This window comes from Spermophilus citellus (assembly GCF_964194105.1).
Source record: "Spermophilus citellus genome assembly, chromosome: 3".
Lineage (NCBI taxonomy): Eukaryota > Metazoa > Chordata > Mammalia > Rodentia > Sciuridae > Spermophilus > Spermophilus citellus.
Genome location: NC_138184.1, coordinates 212,332,339 through 212,354,296, shown reverse-complemented (window position 1 = coordinate 212,354,296; position 21,958 = coordinate 212,332,339). Strand labels below are relative to the sequence as shown.

Here is a 21,958-nt window from a genome sequence, read left to right as displayed (position 1 = left end):
GCCTGGCCAAATCAGTGCTAGAAGCTAGACACAATTCAGGGATAACAGTGACACCTAAACATCATTGAAGAATGGAACAATGAGCTGCAAAGAATAATATTCAATGGGCATGGGCTGAAAAATAACCAAGCTATTCTCAAAATAGCTCTTTATTAAAGACTGAGGACTCTTAGATGAGGATATTCTTTTCAAAATATTGGTAACCTTAATTGGTTCATTTAATATGCAAATGGTGCCAGCAGGTATAATCAATTGTATCTGAAGCTTTAATGTTTAGAGCAACCTACATTCTAAGGACACAGAGAAACCCAGGAAAATGTCATGCAAACATGGAGACAGAAGATGGCAATCTACATCTCAAAGAGTGGGCCTCAAAGGAAATCATTCCAGCAAGTACCTTGATATAAAACTTCAAGAATTAAGACAAATAAATATCTGTGTAACTCCATCTATTCATTGTCTTATGAGAGCCCTATGACACTGATGCAGCCCATTAGGATACACATACACTGTCCCTGCTCCTTGGCTGAATGGATGTACGATTGGATCACATCACATTCCAATAGCATTGAAAGGCTGACCTGGATCCTGGGACTTGGGCGCTCACCTGCCTTCCTAAAAAAAGTCAAAAAAGCCCTGCCCAGAGGTGCATCCTTAATTGCAGCTGAACACTGCACTTTGCTTTATCAAATTTTGCAAAAAATAATTTATTTCTTGCTCTCCTGAAAATTCTTGGTTTTGATTAGAAGTTATACCAATAAAGTCATACCAATAAAGAGTAGGTTTCTATAGATCTCTAACATCACATCTCCATATAAAATCTGCTGAGAAGGGTCCAGGCATTTCCATTCCTCTTCAGAAAAATCAATGAACACATCCCTTATTCTCAATGGTTCCTGAAGAATGTATTTTCCATTTCTGGATGGCACCCAGACCCGGCTCAGCAAAACCAGTGAGTGACTTGGAGATCCTCAGCAATAGAGGACATGGATTCCTTGCTTTTCACAAACAATTGAATTCTCCTGTTGGCTCCAAAGACTCCTCTCATGTTCTCTTCTTCCTGCAATGTGTGAAACACAGGGTTTGATTCTCAGCACCGCATATGTATATGAAGATCCATTGACAACACAGTAAAAATATTTAATTATTTTCCTGTCTTACATTCTTTCTTAGCATCTTTATTAGGAACCTCTCGTGCCGCCTCCACCACCGCCGCTGTGGGATACAGTGTTAACCTGAAAGTCAGGTTGTTTTGTTAGTGACTGTTGATTGGGTGATTACACATTTCCTCTAACAACTCACATTAACTGTTTTGCAGGTTATTGATATTGATTTTTGTTTTGTGTTTTGTACTGAGCATTGAACCCGGGGCATTTTACCCCAGTGCTCCCCACGCCACACACATACACACACTTTTCCTTTTTTAAAATAATGAGATAGAATGATAAGGTCTCTTAAGTTGCTGAGGTCTTGCTAAATTACTGAGGCAGGCCTTGAACCTCTTGGCTCCGCCTCCTAAGCCCCTGGGATTATGGGTGCATGGCCCCACCCAGCAGGTTATTGGAGTTTAAAATGTGCCCCAAAGATATAATTAATTGGCCAGTAGTGGTTGCTGGGACGAAGGAAATCACCAAACCCCTGAGCAACTGGGACTAGGTCGTGTGAGGGATCTAGAACCCCACCTGTGTAGACTGCCCTTTCTACCTGGTGGCCTTTGGCTTGAGCCCCTTTCCTGGTGTCTGTCCCTCACAGTGTTCATTTCACCTGCTGGAGTAGGCACATCCCATCTTATCGAAGTTAAACTGCAAGTCTAGGTCACCTCCTGATAATAAAGAGCAGACTCTTAACAGATACACCAAATCAACTGACTAATCCCAGCCCCTATTTCTCTAGGTGAAGAGTTGGCCTTATACTTTGGAAAATTTTTAAGGCAGTCACCAGTAAGAAATGGTGTTTTATTTATTTGTTTATTTTAGAGCTGGGGATCAAACCCAGGGCCTTTTACATGCTATGTAAGTGCTCTATTACTGAGATACATCCCTAGTGCTAGTAGTTTTTAAATCAATTTACCTGCCTTCTAGATCCCTGCTTAAGATGTGGTGAGTGTTAGGTGCAGGACAGGCTGAGTAAGCTGTCTGCAGGGCTTGCCAAACAAAGTTAGCTGCAGGATGACCTGGCCACTCAAACCCTCTGTCTGGTTCTTTATCACCTGTTTGCTTCAAGCCCAAACGCCCAAGCCCCCACTCAAGGCTGAGCGCTTTGCCCCCCTGCTCAAGGCTGAACACTCAGCCTGCCGCTCAAGGCCGAACACTTAACCCCCTTGTTGCCAACAAGGCAGCTTGCAGACCCAGAGACCCCATTAGATTTGGGCTATAAAAACTCCCTCCTGCTGGGCCTCTCTCTCTTGCTCTCTCTGCCTCTCTTGCTCTCTCTCTCTTTTCTCCTCTGTTGCACTGCTGCAATAAAGCTCTCTTGGTCGCTCTGAGTGTTGTGGTCACTTTTCTTTCAGTGAGACAATGTGGAATTCCACCCAGGAGTGAGAGAAAAGGCAAGCTGGCATAACCTTCCCTTTGTGCTTTCCTGCAGAAACTTCCGGTCTAAGGACTGTCCCTGTGAAGGAGCCTTGCCTGTAGTGGGGAGGAGGCCCAATACAAGGGGAGGTAGAACAGCTGGTTCTGCATTTTTGAAACTCCAGCAGGAGTGTTTTCTGCAGTTGGTGGCTCAGGCTCAGGTGGAATGATGTTGAGGCTGGGAAGTGGGCTGTGAGGAGCAGCAGACTGAGCTCGCGGGGTCAGCTCTATTCCACTAACAATTCATCCAAGGGAGCAGATGGATCTGAGAGGGTCTGTGGATCAAGATGGTGCTGCTTTGCCAATGAAGTTCCACTTTTCTTTGTGGAACCAAATTTCTACACCTTCCTGGGCAGGTTCCATCCCAGCCTTGGGATGTAGGTGAACTTGCCATGAGGAGTGAAGCGACCTTCCAGGGGGCCAAGTTGGTGGAAGATAAGTTGGTGCTGCTCCACCTTTGAGAAGCTTTGCCCTTGTATAGTTGCTGATATAACATGCATTTGTGAAACAGTTGGGGTTCTACCCAAACAACATTGTAACCAGAGTAGAATTGTTTATAATAATTGAAAAAAATGAAACTACATTTTATTAGATCACACAGACAAGTAAGACAAGGACTGGAAAATCTCTGTACATAGTTTGCATGGACTTTCTCAATGATTTGTCAACACATTATATTCTTTGTGTTGATAAAATTTCACAAACAGTTTGAATGGAATGTTCTTGCTGTCCTCTATGGAAGAAGCCAGTGTGGGATACTGTGGTGCTCATTATTGGTCCCCTGCAGCAGGTAGAGGGGAGGGTGATAGAGTACCCAGTCAGGATAGGCACAATCAGGATTGGGTCCAGCCCAGGAAGGTTTTCCTATAGGGCCTCTCTTTGGGAATCCATGGTGGTTATCCCCCTGCCCCCCAACACTTGTCTTTTGTTTGTTGGTATCAGAGATTGAACCCAGAGACACTAAGCCACATCCGATGTCCTTTTTCTATTTTTTGTTTTGAGACCAGGTCTCACTTAAGTTGCTTAGGGCCTCACTAAATTGCTGAGGCTGGCTTTGAATTTAACAATCCTCCTCCTGCCTCAGCCTCCTGAGCTGCTGGGATTACAGGTATGTGTCACCACCCCTGTCTTCTTTCTTGAAGGCATTTCCTAACTGTACTTCCAGGTAAGACATTGGTCTTTGCATCCTGGGAACAACAGTGGAAGCAGCTTATGGCTTCTCAGGTTTGCTTGAATATCTTAGCACAGCCTGAGGGACTGTCAGGGTTTCCTACATGCTTCTAAGAGCAGTTCCTGATCTGAGTAAGCTCTCAGGAATGATGGTGAATGAGTGAAGAGCTTTTCTTATAGTGACTGTTAAAAGATTCCCTAGTGTGAAATCTGTATATTTCAGACCCAGAGCAGCCATTCCATTCTACTACCGGCCCGTGTAATTCAAATGGTGGCCAAGGGTTCTGTAACTATAGCTCTACATTTTGTAACTGGAGAATCATTTAACCTATCAACCTTCTTTTCCTCCATCTCTAAAATGCCTACCTTATAATGGTCATAAGAATTAAAATGAGAGAATAAATATGAAACCCCCCATCCAAGGCCTTCCACACAGTGCTGAACATTCTGGCCATTATTGGTCATGTTGTTAATATTGTCATTATAATCAAATGCTGACAACAGAAGCAAACACCTGTCCCCTTGCATCCTGCAAACATTGTCCAGGATTGAACTCTGCTTGGCTTCACAAACAGGAGAGACATTTCCTGATAAACTTATTGGTGAACAGCACACTATGAGCTTTTACCTCCCACCTCTAGGATTTGATTTCATGGCAGGAGGAGCAAGCTGTGAAGGAAATGCTGCCCATGATCTAGGTAGAATCAGAATGTAAGAGACAAATGACTTTGGAGGTCATCTGATCTAGTGTTTCTCTAAACCAGTATTTTCAAGTTTATTTATTTATTTTTTTTACCAACCACACACTGGATTTTTAAAATGAGTGCTTAATGGTTATACATAGTAGTAGCTTCATCCTGACAAACTCATACTTGCATAGAAATAGGTTTCAGTTCGTGACTCCCCCACTTCAAGTTTATCTTTGGCAGCACACTCCATTCTTGAAATGAAATCCCACATGGACCCTCAATATGTAAACTTCAGATGAAGGCAGAGCTGCTGTGGTTTAAGTGGGAGAAGAACCTGGGAAACAAGCCAGTCAGCACTCCTTCCCACATTCTCCCATACATGAGGGTCCTGAAAGAGTCTCAAAGTTTTGGGATGCAAGGCTATTTTTTGTTTGTTTTTAATGAATATTTATCAACATTTATTTCATGCAGTTGCTGGTGTTCAGGAATTCTGGATGTTTTAGCTAGGTAGACTTTGAACTGAGGTCTTTCATGAGACATGCAGTCAATATGTCTAGGACAGCAATTGTCCAAAGGCTTGAATAGGGCAGAGGATCTGATTCCAAAATGGTACATTCAATGACAGGGAAGCCAATACTGGCACTGGCAGGAAGGCTCAGTTCCTCACAACATGAACCTTTTCCTAAAGCTACTGGAGTGTTCACAATACAGTGGTCCAATACAGCACAAAGTGAAAACCACAGTGACTCATTATCTAACCTCAAAAGTCGAACAGCATGATTTTTTTTTTACAATATCTTACAATTGGTCAGCCCTATTTACTGGGGACACCTTGAGCGCTAGCTACTGTGATTTCCAACCTGAGTTGCAGCATATTGTTTAGAAGGCATTTCAGAAGGACCTATATGCATGATATGTATTTCAAAAGAAGATAGATTTGAGAGTATCATGCTAAGCAGAATAAGCCAAACTGAGTCAAGGATTGTATGTTTTCTTTCATATGTAGAAATTAGAAAGAACAAAACAAAGGTAGGGTAGGATCTCGTGAAAGTAAAAGGGAGATTGAATAGAGTAGAGGAGGGAGACCAGGGGAAGGGAGGAGGAGAGGGAAAAGGGACATACTGGGGAAGGAAATTGACCAAATTATATTGTTATATTGTGTGCATGTATGAATATGAAACAACAAATCCCACTATTATGTAATGCACCAATAAAAAAATTTAAAATTTTTAGGTGGTGCATGCCTGTAATCCCAAGCAACTTGGGAGTCTAAAGCAGAAAGATTTCATGTTCAAGTTCAGCAATTTAGCAAGACCCTGTCTCAAAGTTTAAAAAGGGGGGTGGGGATGTAGCTCAGGGGTAATGCATGGGTGGGTTCAGTGCCCAGTACCAAATTTTATGAATATATAAAAGTTCTGAGGATCAGAAGGGGAAATAACCAACCAAAGCTTATATAGTAACTAGCAATTTAGTGGTAGAAATGGGCCTAGAATCCAGAACTCTGGATTCTTTGTATTACATCATGATATTTATTATAATGACATTCCATTAGAATGAAAAGCAAAGTAATATGCATAAAACTTTACTACTAGGTGATAAAGGTAAACATGGACAGTGATAGATCATGCAGAACTCAATCTTATATGATGAGAATGTACTCAACCTTTACAATCTACCTCCCTAAAACCAAAACTCTGGTCTAATCATGAGGAAAACATCTACAAATAGCAATGGAAGGATATTCTAAAAAATATGGATCTGAATTCCTCAAAACCATTAAGGTCATCAAAAACCAGCAAAGTGTAAGAGCTGTCACAACCAAGAATGGCCTAAGGAGACAGGATGACTAAATTTAATGTGTATGGGGACCTGGAATGGAAAAGGACATCAGGTATAAACAGCAATCTGTGGGAGGCTGAGGCAAGAGAACTGCAAATTGGAGACCAGCCTAGGCAACTTAGTGAGATCCTGTTTCAAAATAAAAAGGGCTAGGGGTGTAGCTCAGTAGTAGAGCATATCTGGGTTCAATCCCCAGTAAGGGACAGGAGAGCAGGAAATAGCAACAAAACCAAGGCAATCTGAATAAATCACACACTAGAGTTAATAATAGTTCATTAATACTGGTGTACTAATGATGCCAAAAGTACTGGACTAATGTCAGATGTTCACAACAGGAAACTAGGTGTGGGGTATATGGGAACTCTATAGTACCTTCAAAATTTTTATGTAAATTCTAAAACAAAATGATGGATAACTTTAGAGCTCTCTGACTCCTGTCTGTCATGAAACGAGCTGCCTTCTTCCACCAGTCTCTACCCACATGATGTTCGGCAGAGCACTCCAGGTCAAGAGCAACGGAGTCAGTCAGCCATGAACTGAACTTCTGAAACTGTGCTATGTGAATATTCTTATTTCAGGAAGAGTCATGATACTAAAAATGAGAACATAAAGAACAGATCTTTAGGAGAGCACACCAAGCACATTATGCATTGCAGCCAAGTTGATCTAAGGACATGGAGTGATGGTCCAAAGGGATCCCAATCTGTGAATGCAAATGCACCCAAAGAATGGATGAGTCTGTGTCTCCTCCAAGGACATTGAGGAGCAGCTTCCTGCTCTCCATGGCTTTCTTTGCTTTTGGTAGAATAGATTCGGTCAGCAAGAACACTTGGCAGCAACAAAGGTCACCAGAGACCCAAGATAACAGCTTTTAAAATACATTTGGATAGAGAAAGAACTAGAGTAGATCAATGCCCCTTTGTTGTTTTTTCTGCCTAAAAAATCTCTTGAATATAAACACTTCCCTCTACCTCTACACCACCCATACTGAATTTTATAGTATCCCCCCAAATTCATGTCCACCTAGAATCTGGAAGTGTAAGCTTAGTGGTAGATACAATCAAGTTAAATGAAGTATAACAATGGATAACAATGGATCCAACACAACTAGTATGTTTATAATAAGTGGAAAATTTGGACACAGAGACGCCCAGGGGAATACCATGTAACAGGTAGCGATTGGAGCGATGTGTCTATAAGGATTGTTGGCTACCACCAGAGGCTAGGAGAGAGGCCTGGAACAGATTTCCCTCAGAGCCTCAGAAGGAACTAACCCCACTGCAACCTGCTTTTAGACTTCTGACCTCCAGAGCTGCCAGAGAATAAACCCCCCCGTATTTCAAAACAAAACATAAGACACTCAACGATTACTCATCTGCTTTAAGGATGCTCATACCTTTCTTAGATTAAGCAGACAAAATTACCAGCAAAGGAAAAGAATTGAATGGCATCATTAATGATCTTATTCTTGGAGAGCACATATTTCTAAGCATATGTAGGACATTCATGAAAATCAATGGCATGATTAGCCAAAGTGTTGGCCTCAATGAATTTCAACAAATTGATCTATGGATTATATCCTTTGGCCACCATTACACAAAATTATGAAGCAATAACAAAATTAACTAGAAACTGCCCCCTTGACATTTGGATATTTTGAAACAGATAACCAACTCAAGGTTTAAAGAAGAAGTAACAGCAAACACTACAGGTGACACTCATTAATTAGCTAATGTCCCAAACACTGAGAGTTTTAAATTCTCTTCCACTCCTATAAGATTGGTACTTGATGGATGAAACACTGGGGTTCCACACAGGATAAACCACCTGCCTGAGGTCACACAAGTAAAAAGTGGTGAAGTTGGTATTTACACATAGATATTAGGCTCTGAGGTTCATAATTCAATTTTGTTAGGCTTTCTCCTAATACAAAGTGAAAAAAAAAACACATGCAGAGTGATAAAGGTAAGACCTATCCAAACTTTTGTGATGTAGCCAAAGCAGTAGTTAGAGGGAAACTTACAGTCTTATAACCATTAAAAAAAATTGAATAACTACTTAACCCTTTCCACACAGAAAATACCACACCAAGATGGCCACATAGGAGAATTGTATATGACATTTCAGGTACGAACTGCCATCTCACACAAACTGTTCCAGAAAACAGGTTAGAAGGGAATATTTTCAAACTCATTTTAGGCAACGATACAACTTTGATACTAAAATCAGTCTAGAACAGTTCAAGAAAGGAAAATTGTAGACCAATCTCCCCAAAAAATACAGATGCCAATATCCCAAATAAAATAGGGTTTGCTATACTCAATACTTTATAAAAAATGGTCAATGTGATGTTATCTCAGGAATCATTGTTGATTTACTATTAGAAAATAATGCAATACACTATATGAAAAAATTATATACATATTACAATGGAAAGATATTTGATAAAACTCAGTTTTTTCATGATAACATCTTCTGGCAATAAGGAAAAAAAGAAAATTTCGTTTTTCTTTTTTGTTTTTGCATTTCATTATTTATTTAGATATTTAAGCCTTTGCACTAAGTTTTTTACAAGCTAATGAACACTGACAATTTATTTCTTCCACAGAACTATAGCCATAGATTTGAAGACAGTACAAATATATGGTTGAACTCACATCCATACTCATCACCATTTTATCAATTACATAATAATACAAAATTATCATGTATCCAAATGTTAAGTTACACAGCTCAAAAGGCATTTAAAATATTAGATGTCTACTCGATTCATTAACAGAAACACACTTTTTTCTTTTCTTTCTTTTTTTGCAAGAGGTTGGGAAGAAAAGGAAGAAAACACTTCAAACAAAATTGGTAAACAATTTCTGATAATTATGAAAAAATTTATAAGAATTTCAGAAATTTTATGATTGAGAATTGTTTTAGCTACAATAACAAAGCATGTCTACTTTTAAAAAATATTTACTAAATTAAAGATCATATCCTACAGGTTCTGCACAAGACAAAGGCAACATTTTATTAAAAATATTTAATAGCCCCCTTCCATTGTTTTCAGGCCCTCCCTGTTAAGTTGCACCTCGAGTGCAAACATTAAATTAACTGTAAGGCTTTTTTTTTGTGGGGGGGGGTGTCTGGAGATTAATTAAAGATGTGTGCTTCTGTAACAACTTAGATTTCCAAAATGGAGGTTTCCCATAGCAGCAAAAAAATAAGACTTATAGAAAGACATTAAATAATCAACATAAGATTTGGTAAAAATTAACAACCAAAAACAAAAAACAAAACAAATAAAGCCCAAAACCAACGGTTACAAGCAAGCCCAATGCATACCGGGATGTACGTGGGAATTGTAAGCAGGCAAATGACCATCTAGACCTTGCAATGTTAGAAATGACTGAAGGAATAAGTCACATAAGGTCGTGGAACTTTGGATTTGTATTAAACTACAAATATATAAGTATTATGCTGAGTATTTGGGCATCTAATCTTTCTAAATTTCTTATATAAGATTCTGGCATGGAAATAGATATAAAGACAGTAACTCAACACTGCACGATTTTAGGAAAGGTCAATTGGTACAAATGATAAGCACCTTTTAAATGCTGAACGGCAAGAATAAAGACTGCTAAGCATCTAAACAGCTTAAACACAACCCAAACACAAAAGCTGAAATTTTGCAAGCTTGTGGCCTGGTAAGACTGCTTTTCAATAATCCCATGGAAGCGTCATCAGACTTATTTACCAACATGTTGGCTAATATGTACGACATATTAGATCCTGTCTAATGTTTCACTTCCAAGGCAATAGCATGAGGTGCTATTTTTGAGTTTTGTCGGCTGCAACAGTTGTTTCTATGAGCACTGGCATCTTTGAAGTGCAACTGCATTTTAGGATGATACTTATCTAAACACAAAAGTTGCTTGCTATTAAAAGCTCCATGCTGCTTTCATCTTGTGAATTGTACTGCATCTTCATATTTCATTCCACCTTCGATGACTACTAGGGCAACAAGCACTGAAGTTCTCCTGAGGCCTGCAACATAAGGGACAGCAATACAAGGACCAGGTGCTTTATGAAACTTAATTTTTACAGTCACGAACAATCTGGTTAGATAGCGGTGTACGGTCATCAAAGGCCAATCAAGAACATGGATGCTATCCAACCAGAAGAACAGGAAGTTGTACTTCATATAGGTATAATATGTCAAAATACATTCTACTGTCATGTATAACTAAAAAGAACAAATTAAAAAAAAAGCACGAATGCCTTTTCGCTCTACAATAATGCAACAGGTTGCATTACATGCCCTCACTATTGTAATAACACCATACTTCTTAAGTTACTCTATAAATTTGTTTAAGGTTGTGTCTGTTGGATTGTGTGGCTTAAGGAATCTCATGTTCTTATATGTAACTTCCACAGGAGCAAAGGCGTTCATTCGAGCCATATTAATTTAGTTTTTTTAAAAAAAAGCACTCAATAGGGTTATGAAAGAATTTTAAAAACTGAACACAGAAATGATGCAAAGTAACAGAAGTCTACTTCAATATTCTCCACTTGATATTCTCAGAGCTTTGAGTATGAAGTTGGGAGGAATGGGAAATGAGATGAGCTGCCGATACGAATCAGCAACTCTTCAATCCAGGAACACGGAAGCAATATAAAGAAAGTACTCGAGGCCTACCCCGTCCAGGTGAGATCTCCTGTAAAATGTTCTGTGGCTTTCAATCCAACACTTCTCTGTCCAGGTTGACCACTCTAGGGGGCTTCCTGGTGGCGTTGTAATGAATTTCTACAGTTCACTTGTCTGCATAGAGGCTGTGCTGTTTCTGGCAGTGAGCTCCAGTGCCCTTCAGAAACTCCATAAATGTGTGCCCGAGAGCACCCCAGAACTGAGGCATCTGTCTACTCATTGAATTGAAGACTGTGGCCTAATCACACACTTGGTTCCCAGGCAGTGGCCATACTGGCAGTGGCATCAGACCACCAGGCAGTGAAAGAACAAAATTTATTTAACCTGATAAAAGCCATCTACATGGGTATTGACATAAAACTATCATGGCATCTTCTCAAATTGTACAAACCACAGCCACGTGCTCCCACATGGATGAATTGAAAAAACAGAATCTGAAGGGGAAAAAACCAGTCACAGAAAGATTATGCAGTAAAATTCCATTTATATAAAGTTTTAAAATAGGGAAACTGAATAGCATATTTTTAAGGATACAATCATAGTTCATAAAATTATTCAGGAGAACAAGAGTAGGATTTATTCAACATCTAAGGGTGTGAGTCTTGCTGTCAGGGAGATACTTAAAACAACTTTAAAGTTACTGCTTATTTCTTAACCTGGGTTTTGAGAACATGTGTGTTTATTTTATTGTAAATCTTTTGATTAATATTCAGAAATCTTATATATTCTTTTGAATATATATTATATAATGAAATTTTTTTTCATAAATTATCTAATTTTCTTACACCAATCCTGTGATATTTATGTCTCATGATCCTTTCTCTCTTTCTTTTTGGGCAGTGCTAGGGATTGAACCCAGGGCCTTGCACATTCTAGGCAAGTACTCTACCACTGAGCCACATCCCAAGCCCTTATAATTCCTATTTTACAGATGAACTTAAAGAAAAATTCATTGATAGCCCAAATATCTCACAGCTAGTCAATTGTTCCTCCTAATGCTGTGACCTCTTTACCAAGTTGCATTAAAGTTAATTATAACTATTTCTGCTGTCTTAACTCAAGACAAAGAGAAATTCAAGTGGTCAATTACATTTTATTGGACAAAAAGAAGGGTGGGAAAGGAAGACCTTTTATTTTATTTTATTTTTTTGAGAGAGAGAGAGAGAGAGAGAGAGAGAGAGAGAGAGAGAATTTTTAATATTTATTTTTTAGTTCTCGGCGGACACAACATCTTTGTTGGTATGTGGTGCTGAGGATCGAACCTGGGCCGCACGCATGCCAGGCAAGCGCGCTACCGCTTGAGCCACATCCCCAGCCCCAGGAAGACCTTTTAATATAACTGCTTTTTAAAGTTAATCTCTCTTGGATTTCTAGGTATGACATCAATTCACTCATGATAAACAAAATTTTCCAGATTTACAAGGTAGGAACAATTTCAGTGGTATGAGGAAATAAGAGAGGTGTGTAGAGATGAAACAACAGATTTTAAATTATTCAGCTCTCCAACCTTGTAGATAGCTGGAAACCACGGAAGGGAAGACCAGCCTTTGGGTTCAGGATAGGAGTCAGATAAGTTTTAATAGAACTGGAGTGTAGGGTCAAAAGGGATCACACAATGGTTCATTGACCAAAGGAGACAGGCCTCAGTGGCTCAGCCCAGGGTGAGGCCCTGGGCCACAATGTAGGAAGAGGATGGGAATGGAGTGGGTGAGCCGCGAGCAGGGATGGCTGTAACAGTCCCACTTCACAGTCTACTTGAGCCTGCAATAGAGGCTTCCGGGCCTGCGCCCAGGCTCCAGGGAGAATTGAGTGGCCTGAATCAGCAGATTTGGACTGGAACTTTGGCCCTGGTGGGGCTCTCGGAGATCATGAGGTCCCTGCTTTCTTTTTTAAATAAAAGTCCATCAACAACTAAAAAATATTTTTAAATATTTTTTAGTTGTTGATGGACCTTTATTTTATTTATTTTTATGTGGTGCTGAGAATCGAACCCTGTGCTTCAGGCATGATAGGCGAGTGCTCTACCGCTGAGCCACAACCCCAGCCGCCCCCTGCCAGGTCCTTGATTTCATGGTGCAGGATGGGTTAAGTGACTCTGTTGAGATCAGCCAGCTGGTTTTGGCTACGCAGCCAGGACTAGAATTGAGTCTGTGGATATTTACCCAGTGTTTTTTTCCTATGGGTCATCTACACTGGTGTCTCTGTAGTCTGAATACATCATTTATGGGTATGCAAGTTTTCTCTTGCCCTCCCTAGCCTCCTGCAACCAGAGCAAATTCCTTCTTAGCTGCTTTGTTTGTGGAATTATGCATACATTTGTAAAAAGTGTTCCGATCCTTAGTAAAAGTTTAAGAAATATTAAAATCTTTCCATGGAGAAGAAAGTTGGATGTCTTAGGCTCTCTCTGTACATTTCCCATATTTTAATGCCATTCAGTAAGTATACTTGGAGACCTATTACATGCCAACTTTGTGGCACATCCTCAGGGTCATATAAAAAGAGATCACTCCATTTCCCAAAGACAGGTGATCTACAAAGGATTCCTCTTGCAGTTACCTGGTAGTGCCAGAATCAGTTTTATAAATGATCCCTTGGCTTGCCTATTTCACAATGTTCCCATCATCCTAATTAATTACATCACATTTCTGGAAACCCTTGGAGAAGGTGGAATAGGAACAGGATGATAAAACTTGATACCTATGATGTTTTACCCTTCTGCCGTATAGTAGAAGAGACTTCTTTCTATGTATGCATGCATAGCTGTAATTCAAATCCTTTTCAGATTATTTCATACAGGATAACATGAGGCAATAACTGCTTCATGAGAGGTGGGTGGGAGGAGGGAAAAATGGGATTCTCAGATCTAGAGTTCCTGAGTTAGGTACAACCTGTATAATCCCTGATAGCTCCTGGGGCTACCTGGAGGACAGGTAGTATTTCTACCAATAAGAAAGCAGGTGAACTATTAGATAACATGCATTTAAGGAGGAAGTATGACCTCCACTGCAGGCTGCAGAATTCTTCCTCAGACACAGGCTCTGTCTACTTTTGTGATTTAAATTCTGCTGGAATAGAATGGGTTACAGATTCAGAGGTCCCTGGCTGCTCCCTGGCCTGCCCACCTGCCTCAACAGAACACATCTAACAGTGTCTCATTGGTCTCAGTGAGCTTCATCCAAGAGCAAGGGTACTGGATGTCCTTTGGGGAACTCTGACCCAAGAAAAGAGACCCAAGGAAGACTCAATCTTCAAGCTCAGGCTGTGTGAATTCATAGAGGTGTGCAGCCACAATCCCCACTCCCTTGCTCAGCCTCCTGAGGTTATAATGTGGTGTTATGCTGCCCCCTGCTGATCAATACTTATTTTTTTTAGTGAAATTTGGTTGATCAGGAGTCTGCTTCTTAGAGGGAAGAGGACCTTCATAGTAACACCACTGTGGCCAGAGAGGCTAGTGAAAGCTTTAGAATATATCAGGCACTGGGCTAAGCCTTTGGTTGCACTGTCTTTAATTCTCATCGTGAGTTAGTGAGGGAGGTATCATTGCTCCCACCAAGCAGAAGAAAACTGGAACACAGAGCAGTTAAACTTGTGCAAAATACACATGTGCAAGTCAATGGCAGGAATGGGGTTCAAACCCAGTTGTGCCAGACTTCAATGACCATGTTATGAGCCCCTGTGAAAATTCATATTTCTAATGGGATTCATCCTAATGGGATACCCCTGTGCTGACAGACATCAGACAGCCCGGAAGTTCCTGGGTGTTGCTCACCCACATGTGAGCAACCCCCCACATTATTTTCCTCCTCCCACTTCTTGTCCCCTTGGCATCAAATTTACAACCATTCTGTTACTGGGAGAAAACCCAAATTAACCTCCTATTTCCATTTGCTTTTAAGCATTTTTTAAAATTACTGATTTTGGAGGTCATTCAGCTGAGCAATACATTATTACTCTCCCACTAGCTTTGCTATGTGAAAGGTTCATTTGACTATCTTTCTGGGGTCAGTTGCTTTTCTGATATTTCCCCCTGTTTCCTGGAAGACAGTTGCCTCCCCCTGTTCTTAAAGGGATATTTATCTTTTGCTATCTTCCCTTTTTCTTTGAGGAAAGATTTTTTGTTTGTTTGTTTCCTGATGATAAGCTGCAGAGTTAACTATCCTTGGGGAAGGAAGAAAAATGACGTGGGTCGTAAGACCTGCTCATCAGGAAATTTTCTTTAGATTTACAGAATCCAGAACCTCCAGTGATCTGCAGATAACAGCAGCCAGTGTGTCATTAAAGTAGGCTACCTGAACTTTATACCTGCCCTGGCTCCTGCCTATCAGATATGTCTCCCTCAAAATACCTATAAAAACCTTGTAACTACACTCCTAAGCAAAATAGTCATTGTTCTGGCCTCCATCTCCTTGGGTCTGCTGAATTTCCCAGTAAATCTTTTTTCTTGTCTATCAACTTGTCCATGAGTCATTGGCCTTTTCCAGTGACAGGCAACAAATGTGGGTTCATGCTTTTAATTTTAGTCTCTTTTCTTTTGATCTCAGTGCAATTTGCCCTTCTCCTGCTTGTCTTGAATGTTCAGGCTTATATAGTGGTTCTGAAACTGGGAACCACAAGAGATCTGTAAAGAATTCAAAAGGTCTAGCAGGTGCCAGGGTGCACGGCTATAATCCCAGCAACTAGGGAAGCTGAGGCAGGAGGATCACAAGTTCAAAGTCAGCTCAGCAATTTAGTGAGGCCCTAAGCAACTTAGGGAGATCCTGTCTCAAAATATAAAAATTTTAAAAAGGGCTGAGGATATGGCTCAGTTGTTAAACCCCTCTGGGTTCAATCCTGGTACAAAAAAACAAACATTTAAGAGGTGTGTGAATGTGGACATGGGAAAACATTGGTGAACAAAACCCAACAGAAACAGGGCCTGTAACTTTGTCACTAATAGGAATTCACAATTATTTTTAAGTCACAGTTTTCTTGTTACAAATTCCTCAAAGTGCCTCTGATACTTATTACAGCTTTCAAATTATAATAGTTATTAAACCTGTCAGCAGACCTGTTATTTGATCATTAATAAAAGCATATTTATTATTAGATCATGAATTTGTTTTTTGTTCAATATTTTGATGGCAGCTTTTCAAAATGATGGACTTCTTTTGTAATTCTGTGCATTTGATTTTTATGCACTTAACAAACATTATTATTAGAAGGGTTCCAAAGGATTCTGCAGTTTGCCAAAGGTGTCCTAGCATACAAAATAACAGAAGCCACTGTCCTTGATCCTATTCCAGTTTTAGGTCTCTGACCCTCCTCTTGTAATGTAGCAGAAACCATGAGTGGGAGGTTTGCAATTCTTTCAAGAGACTGACGATGGTGATTTAACTTCCCAGCCAGGACATTGTTGGATACAAAAGTGGGCATCACTAATAATTACACTGGATAGCATGAGTAATCTTGGCCACCCATTCAATTAGCACATAATCTGGAAACTGAAGAAACAGATTACAAATCGCTAGGTGATTAAATGTAACTAGCAAGAATCAACATTAAAAAAAAAAAAAAAAAAAAAAACTCATCCTATCTGTAAATATGCTGCTGCTGAAACTGTCTCTGAAATTCCAACTGGGAATAACAAATATAACTAATATAAAATATATCAGCTTCAAAAGCATATAATAATAACAACAACAACTAGTACTCATTCTCCCCTTCCTATGGGCCAGGCTTTGTCTCACAACAACTCTCAGAAGTTGAGACTGTATTATCCTCACTTGAGGAAGGAGGAAATCATGCCCTACACCCCATCCTCTAGACAGAGGCCGAGCTGGGCAACCAATCCACACATGCAGGCTGCAGAATCTGTGCTCTGAGCCACTATCTCTTCGAGATCACATCATGTGAGGGATTTTCCCGAACTGAATGCCAAAATCAGCCTTATCTTGGTAGGAACTGCTTTTATTCTAAATTATTAAATCTAGTTATTTGAAAGAAATTACTTACAGTGGAAGGGGCAATCTGGAAGGTTCCCACAGAAAAATCAAAGACTCTGAAATTATAAGTATCTCTGTCTCCAGGAGTTTGCCTTATTCTGTCAGCTGCAACCCTTAGTTCTCATATGAGAGTCAACATTGGTGAGTTGTAAAAAGCATAGGCTTGAAGTTCAAATTCCAGGCACCTGGGTGACCTTGGGTAAGTCATGTGGGCCTTCTGGCCAGCAGTGTTCTCATCTGCAAAATGGAAATCATGATGAATCCCATAGATGGTGAGTGAGCCTGGTAAATACATGATAAATGAAAATTATTGCCAACCACAGTGGTTCATGTCTGTAATCCCTGTGCTTGGGAGGCTGAGGCCAGAGGATTGCAAATTCAAGGGAGGTCTCAGCAATATAGTGAGGCCCTGAGCAATTTAGAGAAACCTTGTCTCAAAATTGAAAGTAATAAAAAAAATAAAATAAAAAAAGGCTGGGGATGTGACTCAGTGATTAAGCACTCAGTTCAATCCCTGGTACAAAAAAAAAAAAAAAAAAAAAAAATTCTATCATCATTTGAGTAGTCTCTGCTAGGACAGTTTTGTCCCCAAATTCATCTCTCTTGTCTTATTTAGAGTATTTTTATGTGTTCTGGAACTTTCAACTTTACTTCCTCTTCAATTTTTTCATCATTCTGTAGCTATCTTTGGGTAACTATTATAATATTTGCTTATCTAGCATTTGCACCAGAACTCATTTTGCTGAGGCCACATAAGCTGATAACTGAAAGTGAGAACAGGGACACGACACATGCTCTCATGATCATCGAAGAGTCTCGATTTACCCACTGCATAATAGTATTTGCACCAGAGCTCTTCATTTGCATTTTGCTAAGCCAACACAAATTTTTATGTTTGGGATATCAGAGAATGCTTCAGTAAGACTTGAGTTGACAAAACATAGGATGGATCATTTATCACTTTTGTAGAAAAAAGATGAATTTCTGTTTTTAACTAAAATAAGAAATTACAAAGGATTGCTTGGCCTGACCGCATGAAAAATTAAAGTGGTGCAAAAAAAAAGATAATTCAAAAGGGAAGCCACCACTTGGGAAATGTTTACATCAATATGAAAAAAAAAGGTTAAAATAAGCTTTATAAGGCTGATCTTTTAAAAACATTTCATTGCACTGAGAAAAACATTTTACAACATGACCCAATACACATTTACATTGGAACAAAAGTTTTACACACAAAAAAACTTACAAAGTGCAGAATGCTTTGATATTTCTGTTTTATTCTACTCTATTCTAATTTTCTCTTTAATGCTGGTCATGAGCCACTTAATTTCAGAATTTACTAATTGATTGTGATTTACAATTAAAAATGATATCAAGAGCTCTGATAAATACATTATTGGATAAAGAATATATGAAGATATTTCAGATAGGAATAAAAACAATTTCCCAAAAAAATCACATCAGTGCTCACCCAAGACATAGAAATCCTAAACAATGACAAATTGCAATTTCCACAGATTAAATTAGAAAAATTAAAATTAATGAGACTGTCTTTTGCAGATGACAATACAATGAATGTTTTTCTTTAATATAGTTATTTATGCACAAATTCAATTCAAAACAAATTTGAGTTGATTTTATGTGCTGAACTTGCCAAACACAATTGATGGCAGAATCTATTGATGCAATTTTGAGAAGTAATTTGGTAGTATGTTTGGGGTGCCATAAAAATGTTCATACTCAAATGTAATTCCATTTCTGGGAATGTGTCCCAATGAAGCAGTTTGAAGAAAAAAAAAGAAACATTTCTTATGCAAACTTTTTAATATCATTACTTAATGCTGAAAAATGAGAGGCTGTTTAAATAGCCAAGAATAGCACAATATTTAAATAAGCTATACTACATCAGCTCAAAATATTTCACAACCAATAAAATAATTATGATGATTATAAGACAACATGAGAATGCTCATGCTAATAAATGCAAAAGTTACAAAACAGAACGCTATGTGTATTCCAGCTACTATGGCTGCCTTTGAGATGACTCTAAAACTCAGTGCCATGAAACAAACATTTATTACAGATCAGGAATTCAGACAGATTACAGCAGTATGGCTTTGCTGGGCCCCTCAATTTTGGGGCCTCACCTAGGGATAGAATCATCTGAAGCTCATTCACTCGAACTCCTGGCAATTGATGTTGGCATTGACTGAGATCTTGGCTCACTGTGTCAGCCAGGATATTACGTGTACCTTGGCCTTTCTCAGAACATGGTGGCTAGGTTCCCAGGGCAAGTCTCCAGAGAAAGAGCTAGGCAGAAGTACATTGACCCCATGTGACCCAGTCTTAGAAATTATGCAGCCTCAATTCCAACTGTATTCATTGAAAGTCACAAAGTCCCTTCTGGTTTTCAAGAAGGAAAAATGATGCCTTCTTATGATGGCAGGTACTGGGTTTCTGGCAGATCATGCAGGACTGGAATGTGGCTGGGGCCATTTTTAGAAAATGCAACCTAAGGGTCGGGTATGTGATAAAAATCATGAGTATTAGCACTAGGATTGGGAAGAAATATGGAAGAAAAAAAAAACTTGATTTTTAAAAAATTTGTTATTTTGACCATGTTCTTTTGTCAGTAAGTAGAAAACTATTAATAAAATTATATCAACAAGGAATTAAGCTGACAAGCTTCAGAAATTGCTCCTGGGGAAAGCCTAGCTTCTTTTTAGCTCTGATTTATAAAATTCTGCTGTTGTCTTCCTGCTGATACTGCTTAATCCACTTGTTCAGAAGGCCCAGCCCTTTGTGAAAAGCCTGAAACGAGCCTCATCCCCACGGAGCATGCTCATTCCTCAAGAAGTAGTGCCCGTTCCGCACATGCATTGCTTATCATCCATGCGCATTGTCCTCTGGCTGTGGCATTTGCAGACAACCTCACTTGTTAGTTACTGAAGATAAAAGGGGGTGGGGCAATCTCTTGTCTCCTATTAATAAACCCTTGTCTCCACTTGAGGACACCTGTGTCCTCCCGTGCCCTCGGTAAGGAGGGAGTTCCCTTCCTCCTTCACAATGCCAGTCCCTCTATCGATCGGATCTCTTCGTCACCCCCATTCTTCTTCACTAGATGTCCCACTCAACTGAGATAGACTAGGAAAAAGGGCTCCAAACACTCCACAAAATTTTCTTTTGTCTCATCATATATTGTCGCACAACCCACACATGCACAGAATATCCAGCTTTGATCCCTATATATGACCCTCCCAGAGTGGCGGTAGGAAGTGACTCTAATGTCTTTTGCAAGCCTAGTGTAGAAAGACCAAAATGCAAGTGAGCAAATTGTCATCCAAAACTTGGTGACCTGATCAGAATGCTGGACGTGTGCAGCAATGCAGGGCTATGTGTAATAGCCACCTTGCACGAGGCTTGCACGAGGGAGCAGCAGGGCTATAACAGCTTTGCCTAAAGCTGCCTTGGAGACGCAGTGCGGCCCTGTCTGCAGCCGGTCTCCCAGCGCGGCCCTGTCTACAGCCGGTCTCCCTTCTGCACAAGCCCCAAAGAAGCCTCAGTGGTGTAGTGTTGCTTGCCTCCTTGCGATTTCTGCCGCAGATTGATCAAAGGAACTGGGCTGATTAGTAACACCCCCACCACACTCAAACAGCACTCTTTCCCTAGCATCTTCACTCCTCACTCCTTGGTGGGATCTCTTCTCTGCATCCACAGTCATGTCCTGGTCCCCATGCTCCCCACTCAGATTGTCAAATTGTCATCTAACTTATTATTTCTCATTAACATCAATGAGAAGCCCTTTGCCCACTTTTTTTATGGGTAATTTGGAAATTCTTTTTTTTTTGGGGGGGGGGGGTCCTTTACCCACTCTTGACACCAGTGGTTTACCTGGTAGGGTTCACCACTGCCCTCATCCAGCTTCTTAAATGTCATTTTTATCTCTTTACTGTGCAAAGGACCTTTTCTCCTTCTTTGTCCTCCTGCCTCTCACAACATGAAATTGTATTGTTCCCCATCTTCCTCTTGAACCTGTTTCCAGGCTTCCCCTCCCCAGCCCTCCACTCTCTCCCCCTGCAGCTTTGACCTTCTTTTCTGCATTTCGCTTTTCCTGTCACTTGCCTCTGCAGCCCATAGCTCTCCTCCTTCTCACATTCCTTACTTAGTCCCTCCCCTTACCCCCACATCTTATGCTCTACCACGTGACTCCTCTGTGACACTGAAATTCTAACTCATATCATGACTGGAATGTATAAGATTAAAAGCACAATTTTAAAATAGGTCCTATAACCAATGAAATTTTATCATTTTGCATTATATAAAGTCCTCTAGGTTCTGGATCTTTCTTGGATTCTGATGATTGGCCTTTCAGCTGACCTGCCCTGGCTCTGTAGGAGAGGCTTTTGGCCTTGGGTGTGCTTGTCTAGTCCTCTGAAAGGCTGCCTTACTTTCCATACTGGTAGTCTTTTTTAAAGAAAATTATTATTGGTGCATTATAATTATACATAATAGTGGGCTTCATTTTTATATATCTGTACATGCGCATGATAAAACAATACAATTTGGTCAATTTCCTTCCCAGGCAGATGGTCTTGGCCGGCCTCTTCAGTGGGTGCTTTAAGGCCCTTGGCTTAGAACCCATAGTTGTCTATGTTAGGGTTTGCTCATTCTGGGCCTGGTAAGTTCCTTGGGTGATTGACCCCACCTTAACTGCTGGTAGCCTCCTGCCCCATCCTATATCCTTCAGCTTTCTCTTCTCCCTTGAAGGAGGCAAATTTTCTTCTACTTTTCTTTATGTCGCAGCTACCCTCTTCCAGTTTCTGCCAGAGCCTTAAAGACAGGGCAAGGAATGGGTACAGTGGTGCACGCCTGTAATCCCAGCTGCTCAGGAGATTTGCAAGTTTGAGGTCAACCTCAGCAACTTAGTGAGCCCCCATCTCAAAATAAAAAGAAAAATTAAAAGGGTTGGGGATGCAGCTCAATAGTAGAGCGCCCCGGGGTTCAATCTCCAGT

At 40.1% G+C, this 21,958-nt stretch overlaps 1 pseudogene across 1 annotated transcript; it reads right to left on the bottom strand.

The window, feature by feature from the left end:
* Positions 1–10,052: 10,052 nt before the first annotated feature.
* Positions 10,053–10,718, bottom strand: LOC308643488 (protein tyrosine phosphatase type IVA 1-like; annotated as a pseudogene). The gene is made up of 2 exons: positions 10,532–10,718; positions 10,053–10,425 (listed from the first exon to the last, which is right to left on the bottom strand). The product of its transcript is annotated as a protein tyrosine phosphatase type IVA 1-like (transcript).
* Between the last annotated feature and the right edge of the window lie 11,240 nt (positions 10,719–21,958).